The 18,748-nt window shown below is 43.2% G+C and overlaps 1 protein-coding gene across 1 annotated transcript in view; it reads left to right on the top strand.

Annotated features, from left to right (window-relative positions):
• LOC126365808 (rhodopsin) overlaps positions 1-18,748 on the top strand; it is a 499,049-nt gene that overhangs the window by 413,220 nt on the left and 67,081 nt on the right. The gene's annotated exons all lie outside the window — the stretch shown is intronic.

Raw genomic sequence — 18,748 nt, 5'->3', positions numbered from 1 at the left:
TCTATCATGCACTTCGTTATGATTGGCAGTGTAAGGATGTAGATTTCATATTAAGCATAAACCCATTAACTAGCAGAAATACTGATTTTATACTAAAGTTTGATTTTAGACAGAAGTTATCTCTTGCGAACATTGTATAATTTCCATACTTTGCTTGTTATTCTTAATAGTGTATGGCTCAGCAGCTCGTGTGCTACAGTGTAGCTGACAATTTAAAGAAAACCACAGTTACACTATGAAACCAGATAACGCATCTTCCAAACGGACGCGAGTATCAAGAGCTTTCCTTTCACCTCTCCAGTCATTCAATACTAAATCAATGAGATGCGATGTAATAAATGTCAAAGTCGTAACAGCAGAAATAGTCCGGTAAAAAGTTAACAAGAAACCCCTTTTGTAGCCGACGTCTCCTTCACACGCCGATTTTTGTGTGCAAAACGAACTGAAATATGGTCATTGGTCAGAGAGCGCCTTGTCCTAATCGTTCGAAGGACATCTAATCTGGATCAGTTAACTGATATAGGGAGACCACACTGGTCCATCTTCCCTACACCGAATAAGTATCGTTATACCTGGAAAAGCTAACCGAAAACAAAATTACGGCAGCCCCAAGAGACGTCTCTCTAATACTGTGTAGCGTCGACGGTTGCCTCAGTTCAGGAACAAAGATAGGTCACAGATTTTTTTTTTAAATTCTCTTGTTTTCCATCTCTGAGGTAGATGGTGGGCTATAGGAGAACATAGCCCTTTAGGGCCAGTAGTAATTTGTTCTGTTGTGATACAGTTTCTTGAGGGTAAGCGCGCACTTACTTAATTTTGTAAGATTTCTTATTGAACATGAATGAATAGGTGGGAGGAAGGTGTTGATGTTCTTATTTATGTTTTCTTTTTTCTAAATCTCAATCCTGGCATTCGCTTTACGGGTAAGAGAAAAACCTCCGATCGGAAAACCTCAGCTGCAATCGGTTGCCTGGTGTTCTGGCTTAGGCATCTTCTCATTATCTCTGTGGTCTTTATATTTTAATACTGTGGTCTTGAAAAATTTTGTTTATGTTATAGAATTTTAATGCTGTTATTTAGAAGTTGAAATCTTGAAAATTTTGTAGAGAATTTTTGTCTCCTGTAGAAATTGACTCAAGTACTATTGCTTACCCCAAATCCGTGTAGCCGTATCGACGATCTCATTTATTTCTTCGTTGTGCAGAGGACTAACGTTGAGTCAATCTGATACTGCTTCGAGAATTATGTAGGGAGGAAGGCATCTTTGAATTTTGTTGTAGTATCGTGCTGCAGGAGTGATTTTTTAAGTCCGCGGTGACGTAGCCTGTTGACTGCGAATCTGGTGATTTGTTCAATTATTCGGTCTAGCATGTTTTTGGCATTAACTGTTTCATAAACGGAATTATTTCGGAATTCATAGCTTAGATCTCCAGAAATTCGTAGCATCCTCCAGTCAGAAGGTATAATTCTTTTCATTTGGATAGGTGACATGGCCCACTCTTGAGATCTTTATTCGAGAATGGAGTGGACGAAAATTTTGAATGTCAGAAGGGCAAAAGATTGATCCACTCCACTTGTTCGTGAGACGTATTAAGTTGAATCGGCTCTTAGCTTGTTTAATTGTTTTGCTGCAGATTTAGGAGTTCATCTAGACAGATTCCAATATATTTTACGTTGATTTGTGGACCAATGTTTTGTCCCTAAAGTCGAATGTTCAGTTTGTGAAGATCCTGTAGTCGGTGGTTGGTAAGGTTTCTATGTCTGAATAGAATAAGTTGGCTTTTGTGGGAGTTAGGTCGAATGCTCCATTTACTGAGCCAGTTTTTAAGCTTTCTGCTATAGTTGTTAGACTATTCATTGACTACACTGCGGGGCAGTGCTTAACGCCAATAAGTGCTGACATCAGCGTATGCCACATCCACCAAAAACTTCTCTTCGATAATTGTATCTTGCAGAGCTACCAAATTGTGGGAATGATGATTGCTACATTTCACCCACTGTCACAGACAGTCCCACACGCTTTCTGTGTGATTAATGAACCTTGATCTACGAGCCTCTTGAAGTATAATGATGTGCCTGAGTGTTCACAATACCAGCAAAGTATGTTTGCAGCCCTGTGGAAACGGTTATTGTGTTATTGTCATCTTGGAAGAAAGGGGTGAGCACAGCATACTCATCTAGAAGAAGCAGAAGGAACGACAACCCTCGGTCACTGAGAATGTTGAAATAAGCAAACAACTGAACCACATCCGTCGCCTTTTTTTTTCGTCGGTATTCTGGCTGGTTTGACTCGTCCCGCCACGAATTCCTCTCCTGTGTGAAACTCTGCATCTCAGAGTACCACTTTCAACCTGCGTCCTTAATTATTTGCTGGATGTACTCCAATCTCTCTCTTTCTCTACAGTTTTTGCCCTCTACAGCTCTATCTCTGACATTCCACGCCCACGTCGGAAGCTTGAACGTGGTAGGGAAACTAGAAAATCTGAAAATGTAAATGTACAGGCTCGAACTGGGTATAGTGGGGGTTAGTGAAGTGAAATGGAAAGCAGACAGGGATTTCAGGTCAGATGAGTATAGGGTAATATCAATAGCAGCAGAAAATAGTATAACGCGAGTAGGATTCGTTATGAATAGGAAGATTGTGCAGAGAGTGTGTTACTCTAAACAGTTCAGTGATAGGGTTGTTCTTATCAGAATCGACAGCAAACCAACACCGACAACGATAGTTCAGGTATATATGCCCCGACGTCGCAAGCTGAAGATGAAGAGAAAGAGAAAGTATATGAGGATATTGAAAGGGTAGTACAGTATGTAAAATGAGACGAAAATGCAGTAGTCATGGGAGACGGGAATTCGATTGTAGGGGAAGGATTAGAAGAAAAGGTTACAGGAGGATATGGGCTTGGGACAAGGAATGAGAAAGGAGAAAGACTGAGTTCTGTTTCAGCTAGTAATAGCTAACACTCTGTTCAAGAATCACATGACGAGGAGGTATACTTGGAAAAGGCCGGGTGGTACTTGAACATTTCATTTACATTACATCGTGGTGAGACAGAGATTCCGAAATGAGATACTGGATTGTAAGGCGTACCCAGGAGCAGACATAGACTCAGATCACAATAGCGTAGTGATGAAGAGTAGGCTGAATTGTAACACATTACTCAGGAAGTATCAATACGCAAAGAAGTGGGATGCGAAATTACAAAGGAATGACGAGATACGCTTAAAGTTCTCTAAGGCTATAGATACAGCAATAAGGAACAGTTCAGTAGGCAGAACAGTTGAAGAGGAATGGACATCTCTAAAAAGGGCCACCACAGAAGTCGGAAAGAAAAATATAGGTACAAAGAATGTAACTGCGAAGAAACCGTGGGTAACAGAAGAAAAACTTCATTTGATCGATGAAAGGAGGAAGTACAAAAATGTTCCGGGATACTGAGGAATACAGAAATACAAGTCGCTGACGAATGCAATACACAGGAACTGAAGTGAAGCTAAGACGAAATGGCTCCATGAAAAATGTGAAACAATAGAAAAAGAAATTATTGTCGGAAGGACAGACTCAGCGTACAGGAGAATCAAAACAAACTTCGGTGATATAAGCAGGGGTGGCAACATTAAGAGTGCAACTGGAATTCTACTGATAAATGCAGAGGAGAGAGCGGATAGATGGAGGGAACACATTGAAAGCCTATATGAGGGGGAAATTTTGTATAATGTGATAGAAGAGGAAACAGGACTCGATTTAGAACAGATAGGGGATCCAGAGTTAGAATCATAATTTAAAAAAGATTTGGAGGACTTAATATCAAATAAAGCAGAAGGTAAAGATAACATTCCTCAGAATTTACAAAAATCGTTGGGGGAAGTGGCAAAAAAACGACTATTCACGTTGGTGTGCTGAATGTATGAGTCTGGCGACATACCATCCGATTTTTGGAAAAATATCATCCACACAATTCCGAAGACTGCAAGAGGTGACAAGTGCGGGAATTATTGCACAATCAGCTTAACAACACATGCATCCAAGATATTGACAAGAATAATATACAGAAGAATGGAAAAGAAAATTGGGGATGTGTTAGATGACGATCAGTATGGCTTTAGAAAAGGTAAAGACATCAGAGAGGCAATTCTGACGTTGCGGTTGATAATGGAAGCAAGACTAAAGAAAAATCAAGACACGTTCTAGGATCTGTCGACTTGGAAAAAGCCTTCGACAATGTAAAATGATGCAAGATGTTCGAAATTCTGAGAAAAATGGGGGTAAGCTATAGGGAGCGACGGGTAATATACAATATGTACAAGAGCCAAGAGGGACTAATAAGAGTGGATGACCAAGAACGATGTGCTCGGATTAAAAGGGGTGAAAGGCAGGAATGTAGTCTTTCCCCCTACTGTTCAATCTGTACATCGGTGAAGAAATGATGGAAATAAAAGAAAGATTCAGGAGTGGAATTAATATTCAAGGTGAAAGGATATCAATGATACGATTCGCTGATGACATTGTTATCCCGAGTGAGAGAAGAATAATTACATGATCTGCTGAACGAAATGAACAATCTAATGAATACAGAATATGGATTGAGAGTAAATCGAAGAAAGACGAAAGTAATGAGAAATAGCAGAAATGAAAACAACGAGAAACTTAAAATCAGGATTGATGGTCACGAAGTAGATGAAGTTAAAGAATTCAGCTACTTAGGTAGTAAAATAAACAATGATGGACGGAGCAAGGAGGACATCAAAAGCAGATTAGCAATGGCAAAAAGGGCATTCCTGTTCGAGAGAAGTCTACTAGTATCAAACATAGGCCTTAATGTGAGGAAGGCATTTACGTCTGGAGTACAGCATTGTATATGGTAGTGAAACATGGACTGTGAGAAAACCGGAACAGAAAGAATCGAAGCACTTGAGGTGTGGTGCTACAGACGAATGTAGAAAATTAGGTGGACTGATAAAGTAAGGAATGAGGAAGTTCTACGCAGAATCAGAGCACAAAGGAATATGTGGAAGACATTGATAAGGAGAAGGGACAGAGGGAACTGTAGAGGGCAAAACTATTAAGTAAGACAGAGATTGGATTACATCCAGCAAATAACTGAGGATGTAGGTTGCAAGTGCTTATCTGAGATGAAAAGGTTAGCATAGAAAAGGAATTCGTGGAGGGCCGCATCAAACCAGTCAGAGGACTGATGACAAAAAAAGGTCTCATGGACACCTCTCACTTGGCAGTCCCCTCCCAGGGATCCGAATGGTGCACTATTCCGCAATCTTTTGCCAGTGGAGAGGTCATCACGACACTTTTTCAATTACAGGCCAAATGTCCTTTGGACACACGTTACGTTTCTTTAATGCAGTGGTTTCCGTCGCCTTCTGCATCCTCATGCCATTGAACACTGGTGCAGGGGCAGTTTCTCAAACCAAGGACAAGAGAGTGCACTGAACTTGTGCCCTCTTTTACGAGGCCTTTGGCAGAATTAGGGTGACTTCTTATGCCGAAAGTCTTCGGCCACCTTTGCTGATTATTAATCAAAATTTAAGCAGTGCTGGGTGCCGAACCCGGAACTGAGGACGTTTCGATTACTAATGAAAGACGCTACACATTTTTTCTTGTTTCTTAAAGGAACTTTCCCTGTGCCCAAAAGGAGAGTGGAGGTAAAGAGGGCAGGTATTGCAACCCGAGGCCTGGCCACCATGTCCCGTCCCATCCTTCAGTAACGAAGAAAAGCTAGGGGACGTGCAGTAGAGGCACAATGAGCATAGTTTTTTAATTTATTTCCCTTATCTTTCTTTCTTTCATTTTTATTTATCTTTAACATTAATACCATCGAGAATAGTAGGAAACCTGCGTCGCGAGAACGAGGGTGCTGCAAGACATCAGACTAACTGACATTTCGATGACCAGAGAATACATCGGTTCTAGGTATGGAAGCGGCGGGGATCAGTTCTTCATGACGGGAACACTCCAACCCCGGGGCGCGTTAAGGAAGATACTGATGAGTGGTACTTACTGGAATTAAGAAAAGCGGTTAAGGGACACAACCAGTTTAATTAACAATATATAAACTGTGTTTTACAGACAATCGAAGCATTTAACCATAAAATTTTCTTCATAAAAATGAAAAAAATTGACAAATTCTTTTGACCTTAAACCTTAAGTTGAATAAGCTTTTATTCTTTACAAAGAAGTTTGAAGTGCTGTATCGCAAAACAGCAAACAATATGACAATGATTATAAGACGGCCGGACCTGCAGCCCGCCCGTTATCGGGTGAAACAGCCGTGTTTGCTACTGCGCTCGACACAGTCTGTCTTATAAAGTGCCCTCCTGCAACACATGAAAACTATACAAGCACCATTGATGACAAGGGTGATTCAGTTACGCAAAACAGATGACTTAACTTTTAATTTCAAAGCTGTATGACGAAAGGCTCGGAGTTAAGATGAGCATCTGTGCTTAAAGGTTAAACAGATTAGCAAACAATATGACAATGCTGAGGCTTACTTCAAAGCAACCTCTTAATTTCAATCGACAACCATCCCAACCCTCCCTTCTGTGAACCGGTTAACAGCTAAATCTAACTACAACGTCCCTCTTTTGTTTAACGGCAACATGTGCCTTAGTACAATTGTTCCGGCTGTATTTACGACGAAGAGCTGATTAACTGGAACATAAATGATCGGGTACAAACCAGAAAGGAAAGGCAAATAACAGCGGGACAAATTTCCGAACGACAACTAGTGTCTTAGTACAATACTACAGCCTATATTTACAACTAAAGAGCCGACCGAGTAAAACTCTGAGTGTCGGGTACAAACCAGAAAATAATGAGGAGGGTAGGTAGACAATGAAACAAATCACCAAGAAGATTACAAAATGTTACTCTGTAACCTCCCCCTCACTTATCGACCTTAATGACAGTGAAAAATTAAACCGCGTGTACCTAATGGAAAGTTGGGAAAAGCAATCGTCACCGAAGTTAATCTGTCGGTAAAGAGGGAGGAAAGGGTTACATCTAAATGAAAGGAAAAATGCAAATGAAACTGGTGGAAATTAATTTTGAAAAGGGATAAAGTTAATAAAGGAAGTAAATGTGCGGCCGTTACGTTAACAGTTAACTAGCTGTAATTAGATATTTGAGATTTGGGGAAAATTATGGTCGCCAGTCCTATGGACAATTACTATAGTAACTTGAAAAGAAAGGTTATTGCACATATAATTAGCACTAGAAGCGTGGCAACTGAAGGTTGACATGTGTAGTGTGAAAACTGAAAGTTTGTCAGAAGTAATAAATTTCGCTACACTCTGACTTAATTTAGCAAAAGAATTAATAAAACCGGAAAATTGAAAGTTTAGTGACTGAAATTAATAATAGGCTTTGTTTCTGAAGCACAACGAAATTCAGTCAAATACCGTTAGCCTTGGGCTACCTCAACACTCATTTCAAAAGCTACTTGAATCTACGCAATTTAGAAATAAGAGATTTAACTTTGAACTTGAATTAAATGATTCTGAACAACTGACAATAGTAAAATTTAGTATGTATCAAGCTGAGCTGTAGTCACAGGTAAGCTAAAATATGGTAACAAAACTCGCACTCATAATTTGTGCTTGCGTAATCTAAATACTTTAACTGAACTTTGAAATTAAAGCAGTGAAATGGAATAGTATTACTTTAATGCTGGCGTTTGAATTTCAACGACACTCGGGTTCATTCCGGAAAAGGAAGGGTCCCTGCTTGGTAATGCAATTGGGACAATGAGCAACAAATCTTCATACTAAGTTGCTGCAATTATAGTTACGAAAATGGAAGAGTTTGAAAAGCTGAGGTCTGCCATACAGTTCTAAAACTTTACGTACTTCCAGTCTTCCCTTGTTGGTTGATTGAAGGTTTGAAGCCGTCGATAGAGGAGGTGGCGACAGTCACTCATTGTCGGCCGTCGCTGTTGCAGAAGCTGGATGTTGGCGCACCTCCTTCTCGACACAGTCACCAGCCGAAACGGGCTCTTGATGTGCGCCAGCTAATACTTCCCGTCCGCGACACCGTGTCAGAAATTATCATAGCAAGTCAAGCGCAATTGCATGCTGCCAAACCCCGAAAGCGCGGCAACTCGCGGGATTGTCACACAACACACCTGCTCCCCTGCACTCCTCCAGCCAGACTCTCTCTGCCCGCGCTCCATCGCGACCGAGTTCACACTACCAAAGATCCTAAACACTTTGGTTCTCCACACGACCTATCGATGTATCCGTTCGATAGCATAGTTTTCCCTAGGCCAGACCCAGCGTAGAAATACAAATAATATTCACAAAACAAACCAATTATACATCGACATAAATGCATATATATATATATATATATATATATATATATATATATATATATATATATATATATATATATATATATATAGTAAGACAATTACAATTTACAAAGGCACAGAAATGTTATATCTTCAGGTAAAAAAATAAGGAAAAAAATTTGCAGTGCAATAGATGGAAATAGGAGGATATGCATTTCCGGCGTTACAACTCCCCTTTTCAGCAAGCAGTCCCATGGAACCACGGTACGTCGCAGCGGTTAGTGAGTGGTGCCGAAGAAAGCCAGGTAGAAGAGGGCAGCCAGACCACGAGATGTTGTCCGACACGAATGTTGCCAACCAACCGACGGGATGTCGGCCTGCTGCTTGTAGTCGATCGCGGTGAAATACTCCTGTATCTTCGCTCTGCGTAGGCCCTCCTCGCGTAGCTCGTGGATTCGGCCGCTCGGACCTCATGACCACCTCTTGTCGCGACGCTACGGCCAATCTCCAAACTTCGAGCCTCCCTTTCGGGCCAGCGAACCCCGTATATGAATGTTACTGTCCGGCTCTTCACAGCATTAAACTTCAGCCCTACTTGGTTGACCACGCGCCTAGTATGTCACAGTTGAATTGCAGACGGTGGCACGTCACGTCAACGTTCACGTTACACGTCAATAACGCAGTATCATCGGCGCAGAGTACCAGCTGCACGTGCTTCACTGCACTGATCTGTCGCTGCGTCGACGTGGAAGGTCCTGCCGGCGAAGTAAGAGCGGAGAAGGAGCCCTTGGGACGTCGGTAACACATGCATAGAGAATCTTTACATGCCACACTGAGTCAAAGACCCCGGACTCGTCGATGACCACTGGCACCTGCTCCTTGTGCTCTCAGGAGTCTGCACAGCTTCCTCCACCAGTCGCAGCATCTAGTGTGTGGAGGAATGTCCACTTCTAAGTCCGGACTGCCCCTTAGGGATGACGTCGTCTTCCTTGACATGTTGTTGCAGCCCCCTGGAGCACAGCCCCGCAAAAACGTCCGAGAGGGACCAGAGAAGAATGATGGATTGGCAGTTCGCTGTCTGTCGTGCGTCATAGCCTGTCTTTGGTATTGCGACCACTTTCGCGGTTTTCCACGTCTGTTAGGGGCTGGTAAACCACAGGTGGCAAACTCCGAAGTAGAAGGTTTATGACACTATCGCTGCCTCCCTCCATCCTGGTTTTCGGTAACTGCAGTTGCTCAGCCACCTCTATAGAGATGGGGCTGATGTTGTCTTCCTTTGCCCTGACTGCTAGGAACCTAAGCGGCTCGTCTTCCAAACGGCGATCGTGTCTCTTCTACAGCTGGACTTCCCCGCAAACGTGTGTCTGCCAGTGCGCTGGCTTCTTCGTCTGTAGTGTTGGTATGCGTTGACGTTGTCTCAGGAAAACACTTGACTACTTTCCAGGTACTGCCACCGTCTATATTTAGTGTGGCCACCAGGCCATCCCAGTCCCTGTTTCTGTGGTCTTCGACCGCCTACTTAAGTCGCGTCTCATGCGATTTAGGCGGCATTCTGGAGGGTGAGCTGCCGCTCCTGAGGTATTCTGTTCTTCCCTCTTATCATCTCCACGATGTGAGGCGGCAGTTGTCGGAAGAAGTCTTGTAGCTGCTCCTGGTGTCTCGGGGTGGGTGCGTAGAATGCTCACAGCAGCCGGCGGTTGAAGTATGCCTGCGCCACATCAGCCCCTTCTGTCCGTAAAGGACTCACTGTCCACGCTTCGCTAGTTTCTGCGTCTGGCGGGCAGCGCTGCGCCGATGGCATCCATGTCGTAGGTTAACAGCAGGTGATCGGGGAACAGGGTGCAGAGCGCTGTGGCGGACGTGAATCGGCCAACGCTTTTGAGGAATGCGACATCGAGCACGTCCGGCTGGCCTCTGCTGGGGTAAATGGTACTTTCGTTTGGTCCCAGGACGATTGTATCGTTTATCTCGGAAGCAGGCAGTAGGTGATGGCCGCTGGTGTTTAAGAGGCGTGAATGCCACTGCGTGTTAAAATTACCCACAGTGAAACCCCACACCCACTCATTGCCAGCAGCGCGTCGAAGTCGGCTTCTTGCCTGAAGGTGTCGGTAGGCCATGACGATTGTGTTGAAGTGTTTACAGCCACACTGTTGCTTCCAGAGTGGCTACCTCAGGCAGTTGTACCCGGTGGTGCCACAGCGACTTCTTAATGAAGATGGCGCTGTACCTGCCTTCCGTCAGCTTGTAGTTGCGGTAGCAACTATAATTTGTCGCCCATATATAGATGACAGAGTTTAGGTGAGTTCGCAAATGATGTAAATATCAGCTGCCTCGTCTGAAAGGAATTGGTAAAACTGACCGTGCTGGCAACGGAGAATGCGTTGAAGGCGAAAACCGGGAGGCAATGGATGTTTCGACTACCCATAGTGGGTCTCTGGTGCCACGGTACTGCCCTGGAGGGCCGCCGTGACTGCTGTAATGAATGCTGGCAGTTGCTGCAGAAGCTCGTTCAGTGATCACAGAAGGGATCAGAAATCTATGTCGTCTTCTCTTAGAACGGTGGCGACTGTGGGGCGACCTTCGGTGCTTCGGTAGCTGGCTCTGCTGCTGCGGTGCCTGATGGGTGCTTTGCTGCTCTCGGTGGGTTCTGCTGCGGTCGTGCTCGGTCAGGAAGTGTGGGAAGGGGGAAATGGGGGAGGGGGTGTTTCTCTCGCTGGTACTGCGTTTCCTCACTGGGTACTGCCCATCTTCAACGCCTGCAGAACTGTAGCTCGTCACACGTGGCTCGCTGCAGTTGCAGCACTGAGGTGTCTCTTCCTTCTTGGTGGTGGACTGCATCATACCAGTGATAAGGATGAGAACTAAATAAATAAAAGTCTGCAAGAAGAGCCTTTTCTGCCTGATGAATGTTAAGTAGATCACATACACCGGGCATGATTACTAAGAGTAGTCAGGCGCTTTTTCTCTGGTGTTTAGAGATACATCTGTAATTTCGCTTTTGCAATGTGTAGCTGGATTAAGCCCAAAAAATATTGCTCATCGCTTCATTTATGCGGCGTGTTGTCGCAAAGCGTCGGTTTGTTGCCCGTTACAGACAAAATGACTTTTAAAGCTAACTTTTTCGGTCCATTCGAAAGAACAGTCCCAACCAAATCTAGTGTGATATTTGTATTGTACTAACAGTGACAGTAAAACATGATGAATAACCAGTGCTCCAGCCTGCTCCAAGTCTGCGCTGACCGCTAATGCCACGCAGAAGTCGCTGCTCCGACACAAGTGGAATACTGATTATTCATGCTGCCTTACTGTCCCCTTAGTACAATATAAATATCGCAGTAGACTAATTAGGGTCCGCTGTTTCGAAAGAGCATGTAAAATTCCGCCTTAAGAAACATTTTGTTTGTAACGCAAAACAAATCGACGCTTTCTGTCGACACTGGAGGTCGCATAAAAGACTTAAAGAGAGATGTTTTTATTTGGGATGGCACATTGCAAACATGAAACTGTAGATATCTGCTGAAACACCAGAGACTCACGACTGTATACAAGCATTAGGAGTAAACCAAAAATTGAACGCCTTAGGATTCCTTTCGGAATTTCTCTTAACAGTGTCATAAGGAAAAAGGTAAGTAAGAGTTTAACGTTCCGTTGAAGATGAGGTCATTGGGGATGGAACTCTGGCTAGAACATAAAAGGATAAAGAAGAAAATCGGTCATGACTATCTCAAAGGGACGATCAAGCAGTTTCCTTAATTCATTTAGAGAAACCCTGGGAAATGTAAAACCAAATATTTAGACAGAGATCTGAGTCCCATTCCTTCTGAATGCAAGTCCACTGTGCATTGCGGCACCACGCACGGTGAACTTTAAAAGGGAGAGTTGTTGGTGGTTAAACCGGGTTACCGTCATATGAAGTAAAGTACAACTTTTGATTATCTATACAGCAATGGAGATATTAAAATAAATTTCAACTGACCTTTTCAAAGGAATCAATTGAAGGAGAAAGTCATACGACGAGATTTTTTTCTTTCCCTTACAAGTAAAAACTCACTCTGCTAAAACTTAACACTGAGAATTTCAACTGACCTTTTCAAAGGAATCAGTTGAAGGAGAAAGTCACACGACGAGACTTTTTTTCTTTCCCTTACAAGTAAAAACTCACTCAGCTAAAATTTAACACTGAGATGATCAGTGGTTTACAATAATTGCTCAGTCACAGTGCTGAAATGTTTATACCGAGATTCCTGTGCGGTTAATTTCGCTGTTATCGACCACCACGTCATTCTGCATTTCTGTATTAATGATTGGGACCGACAGCAGAGCACGATGATGTCCTCAATTTGAGAAAGGAAGATGCCGAACCAAAATACATTAGTAGAATTCGAAGGAAGTGAAACCCATGCACGAAGGAATTTACTCAGTAACCTTTAATAAATTGCATTAGCGAAAGAAACGAACAAGGTTCAAAGAATAGCTGCACAATTCTTTCCAAGTTGGATTATATTCAACGAATGTCTGGAATACAGACTTTTTTAAACAGTTAATTTGAACGAATAATTAAGAAAAATGTCTCAGGAAAGTTTAAAAGGGAGCTCTACAAACTTTTAGGTTTTTGCTGCCACTATTTGAGATTTTAATTAGTTGAACCAAATTTCGTAATTTCTTTTCTCTTATGAGGCAATTAGAAGAATTTACTGAAAGTGTAAAGTTTGGCGGAAACTGACGGAACGAGTCTCACAGAGAGTTCAACTACGCTATAAAGTATGTTTAAAATGTTTTTCAGAACTTCCACGTGAGCGAATTTGACTGCTTGAAATTACAAGGCGGAAGGAAGTGTTTAAAGGCTCGATTTTAATGCAAATATTTCCAGAACTGGAAATTCAACGTTCAACAGACAAAAACGAGAAAATATTCGATTATTGAAAACGGTTGCAATCGTGTGGGCAAGGAGAAGAAACTGAAATACTCGTCTCTAATGACCTACTTTTTGGACAAGAATGAAACCTAACTTTCCTTCGTCATTTGGTTATCGAACTGATAACAAGGGACCGGTCATATGCAGTTCACAAGCTGCCTTATTTAAAGATTGTAATTAACAACAGACTTTCTTCTCTAGGATACACGTATTACAAGACAAAAAGCGCGCTACGCTGTAACCTGAAAAGAACTCCATGTGACTTGGAGGGACTCATTCATCACTGGCCGGGCCAGCAGTACTTAACACAGCCGACAAATTACGTGCCGTGTCAGGGTGGCGCCGCTAATGGCCGCCCTCCACTCAGACATCGCAACACAGCGGCACCACACCAGCTGCTCCTGTTCGGTCGCCACGGTGCGAATCGCTGGTCATTTCGCAAAACAATTCCTCGTCGCTTTTCTGACAGCTCTGCGCACTTGCTATTTCTTGTTTTTCTTTCTTTCCAGTTGACAGAACAAATTTAACATTACTCTCCATGGTTTCTTTTTTCCTGTTTTGTTCCTTTACTTCATACTGACTGGTGGATGCTGAATTAAAATGGCTGAAGTTGTTTGACCTACGCTCATCAAAATTAAAACTGTCCCCAGTAGTTCCACCAAGTGACGAATTCTGTTCCAGGTGGAGCGCTTCAGCTGGAGAAAATTGCTGAAACATCATTCACTTCTATTTCTCATCCAGTCTTTCGTTCCCGAGTCCAAGTTTGATTTGCATTCGCACTCATATGTAGAAAATCACATTCCTTCACCTACCATGAATCACCACCCTTCCATACCGACTTTTTACTTTAACATCAGAGTGTAGGAATAAGTGCGATACCTTTCTTCAAAACACACTACAATTTTATTTCAGAAACTGCCATTAAAACAAAATAATTTTTAAACCTTCATTTAGTTTAAAAATAGTATAATTTTAAACAACGATATGATAATTCATTAACTTCCTCAGAAATTACAGAATGCAACTATAATCATTTCTGAAAGGCACGATAGTAAGACAAGTCCAATAAAAACATTTATAAATCCCCTAATATCCATGCATGGAAAAACATAGTTGTGACATGAATGACATTAGGCCTCAATAAGATAAAACAAAATAAAAACATTTTCCTTTACATTAACAACCATCGACTTTTATGAACACAGTTAGCAAATTTTGTAATATCCTGTCCTCAAACAATGATCTTATTAAAAACACCAACTGTTAAGACTAGAGCCATCACAATCCGAAGTTTAAGACAGCAAACTTGCTTTAACATTCCACACCAACGGTTTTGTGAATCACGACAAGCATCTTTCTGGATAACAAAGAAGCCACCCAACACTTCGGCGGATGCAACGAAGTAATCAACCCCGAGCAGGGGATCACTAGGACAGTGGATCACTCGATGGTAGGCGCCACCATTGACGAAACTGACCCCGCAAAAACAAACACGTCGAACTAGGGCCCCAACGATGAGTACTTCGCCGATGGTCGCGGCAAGTTTCCAGCTGGTGGCGGAAGAGAGCTCGTGTTATCACTACGGGGCAGACGGCAGCCACCTTCGATCTCAGGAGGGGCCACAGTCGCGCTACCCACATCTCAGGCCAGAGGCGAGATGCTTTGTGGTGACTTTAGTGTCGGTACAGCCAGCAAGCACCAAACGAAAGAAATTTAACTTCTCTTTAGATGCCTGCTTCAGACACAGCCTATGGTCTCCGTGGGACAGTACAGTACTCTCAGCGATAATAATTGGCAACCAATGCTGTACAATCGCAATAAAGTCATGAGATGTTCAATTGACTTTTATCAGAACATGTTACGCGTTTCGGGATTACACCCACCTTCAGACATCACAAACTTCAACTCCTTCCAAACCAACCAGGCGCACAGCCTTGACAACTCAAAGAAAGTGTCGAATAACGTATGACTATAGCTGCGACACAAGCAGTCTTGAAGCAGAGCTACAGCGGGGAAAAGGAGGATGCCGTGATACTAGGAGGTATCACATGACTTCTGCCACCTCAGTGTATCATCGGCAGCAGCAGCTGTTTGAAATCCATTACGGATAGTTCCCTTCTAGACTTTCTACGGAGCTTCTTAACAGATTGAAAACTGTGTCTGGATCAGAACTCGAATCCAAACCGCTGTGTTTCACTCTCACCGATTCATCTACCCCGACCCATCTCACATGTTGAATTGGCCAGTAGCTCTCTCTAGCTTTCCTACCATTACGTAATGTCTCCAGCATACGTCTTATCTCCGTGCAGTTCTTGTGAGTATCCAGTGAGAGCGTTTCCCATAAAAGGCAAAATCCTGTGACTCCTCAAGCTATCCCGTCGAATATGTTGTAAATAGTCTTCACGGGTTTGCCGCCGGATCGCTATGTGCAAATTCCACACTATGTCCTCAGAGAAACTATCCGACATCTTCAGGTGGTTGAACCTTGCTTGTGGCTAGCTGCGACTAGCTACCAGCAGGACTGAACCGCCTGGAGATGTTGGATAGTTGCTCCGAGGAAATATTTTGGATCTGCACAACGTGATCTGGCAGCAAACCCGTGAAGACTATTTACGACAAAAATCCTATTCAAAACTCGACGTGGCACACACTTCTACATTGTCAGGGAAGTTCTTAGCGTTAGAAAATTTCCACAGTGATTCTGCCACCCTTTCCAATCAGCTGAAGTGAGAAAAACTCATTATCCAAAAACGAAATCAGTTTATTCCGCAACAGCTATAACCCCACCTCCAGAACAGAAAGAAAGTTAACCACCTGCAGGAATATAACGTTTGCTTACAAAGAAAAAAGTTCCGAGAGTGAGGAGCTTTGCCAGCAGGGAAATTAAACATACAGTGAGGGGAACAAGCCTAACGAAGTCTACGCCACAGCCGCGAAACAGCGCAGTCTATTGGGATGCCGCATCGGACGCTTGCAGGCGCACTCTTTCAACACAATGGGCAAGCGACTGGATGGTGCAATCGTTGTTTGGCTTAAAACGGCTATCGGTGTTGGATAGGGTCGTGCTCGAAGTATTTGCTTTTACTGGGATTTTTGGGTGTCGAGCGGAAAGCAAACTGGACAAATCACCGACTCTTTGGACTGCATGCATGACGCGTGTTTGGTGCTGGCATGCAGCCGTGTTCTGTCCTTCTCCTCTGTGTGTACCAGACAAAGTTGCAGTGAGACTAATCGCGTATCTGGCTCTATCCACCGAAAGCCACCTTACGGTGTATGGCGGGAGGTACTTCTGATGCCACTGACATTTTCCCCTTCTCTGCTACATTCACGAAGGGTACGTAGGAAAGAAACAACTTCAATAAACTTCAATACGATCTGTACTTTGTCTAATTTTTTCGTCGTAATCATGTTTCGAGACGTATATGAGGAGGAAGTAATTTGTTTCCCAGCTTTTCTTCGAATTTATGCTATCGGATTTTCTACAGTAACCTTCTCCGTGTTACAGAACACTTCTGTTACAGCTGCTACCTCTGAAGTACACTCCGTAATGCTCTCACACCGAATAAACTATTCCGCGACGAAATGTGCCGCTCTTCGTTGGATCTTCTCTGTATCGTCTCTGAATACAACCTTGTAACGGTCCCCGGCTAATGAACAACAGAATCAAGAGTTTTGTAAGCCACTGCTTTCGTGGGTGAATTACATTTTCTTTAAGATTCTTACAATTTATCTCAGTCCGGCATCTCCTTTCCATCAATTTGTTTTATGTGGTCGTCCCACTTTATGTCGCTGTTACTCCTGTGTATTTTGCGATTGTTACTGTTCCAGTGATTTTTCACCAGTAGCGTAACCGTAATGGAACTCTTCGCCTTTTTACGCGTAGTACGTAATGTTTGCCAGTCCCTGCATCAATCACAGATCCTCTTTAAACAAAAATTTTATAGCTAATATCGCCTTGAAATGTGCTTTTTATTGGCCGGTTTCTACAGCTAAGGCTGTCATCTTCATAATGAACGCACAATGAAACATGACGAACAACCAAAGAAGTTTTTAAAGGTCTGAAGATGTCAGTCTTAACTGTCGAACCGCTTTAAAAAAAAGAAGTTTTGTACGCAATCTTGGCTGTAAAAAATTTATTTGAAGTAAATACAGACGGCTCCTTCTCATTTCTCATTACGAGTATCTTCCAACAACCCTTTGTCGGTTTTCCTGCATTTCGCTACAGTCTTCTGGCGATCAAGCGTTCCTATAGTTAACTGAATCGTCTGCAGAGAGCCTCATAGAACTTCCTGCGTTATCCACAAGATCATTTACATAGACAGGGTGGTTGCGTGATGATGTTTCCAACTTTCTGGGATGGTGGAGATGGGTGAATGTATCAATCTGAGGTAGGTGACACAGGTCTAGAAACGATAGAGTCGCAAGTTGTAAAAGAAAATCGTTCTGATACTTTTGACAGTGGAACCGGCCACTGTGGCCGAGCGGTTCTGGGCGCTTCAGTTCGGAACCACGCTGCTGCTACGGTCCCGGGTCAAATCCTGCCTCGGCCATGGATGTGTGTGATGTTCTTAGGTTAGTTAGGTTTAAGTAGTTCCAAGTTTAGGTGACTGATGACTCAGATGTCAAGTCCCATAGCGGTTAGAGCCATTTGAACCATTTGAGCTTATGGCAGTGGAATATATGTAATGGTACTGTCCGCAGTCCGGCGAGGACTTAGGTGTAGAGTTTGGGATTACAACTCAACTAATCTAATTCGAACAACGATGTACAATTTTTGTGCTGTAGCAGACTGCAGCCTATGTTCACAAGTCGAAATACTTAAGTCGGTCAGCCCCACCCAAATGAAGTTGTACGCGGTGAAGAACATGCGCAGTTGATTTTCGCGTATGGGCGAGCCAATCGAGGCAACACAGGCTTTTACAGACTAGATGTCCGCGCAGAAGACATGTGACACACACATCGTATTTCCAAGACTGTTTCATCGGTTAAATGAAATAGGACAATCGGTACCACAGTCCCACGACCGAAGAGGATGACCAACTTCATGGACTCCCGACTTAGATGATACAGCACTTGCTCGAGTGGATGATACACCTGTGATCAGTGCGCCATCAGTTGCGCGTGAAATGAATGCTTCGCACAGTACTGTATTGGGAGCACTGCAGGAAATGCAGCTATACCTCGACCATCCACAGAAAATGCATGCTTTTACTCCTTGTGACTTCGGATCTCGTGCAGTTTTAAGCCAATGGATCTTGCGGCGCCTTACAGTGTACTTTTCACGAATGAAGCCTTTTTCAGCAGCGACGGAACGCTAAATAAGCACAGTAGTCATGTTTGTGCCGATGAGAATCCCCACGCTATAGTTGTGAAGAGCCTCAACACAGATTATCGGTCAACATGAGGGCAAGCATAGTCAGTGATTACGTACTAGGCTAGGGGCACTTCTTCTACCTTCCCGCTTAAATGCCACCGGTCCACATATTGTTTGAGACATACTGCCCAGATTCCTGGAACATTTCCCACG

Source organism: Schistocerca gregaria, chromosome 1, assembly GCF_023897955.1.
Source record: "Schistocerca gregaria isolate iqSchGreg1 chromosome 1, iqSchGreg1.2, whole genome shotgun sequence".
Classification (NCBI taxonomy): Eukaryota; Metazoa; Arthropoda; class Insecta; order Orthoptera; family Acrididae; genus Schistocerca; species Schistocerca gregaria.
Note: the sequence above shows the minus strand (reverse complement) of the source record. Positions and strands in the feature narration are given on the sequence as shown.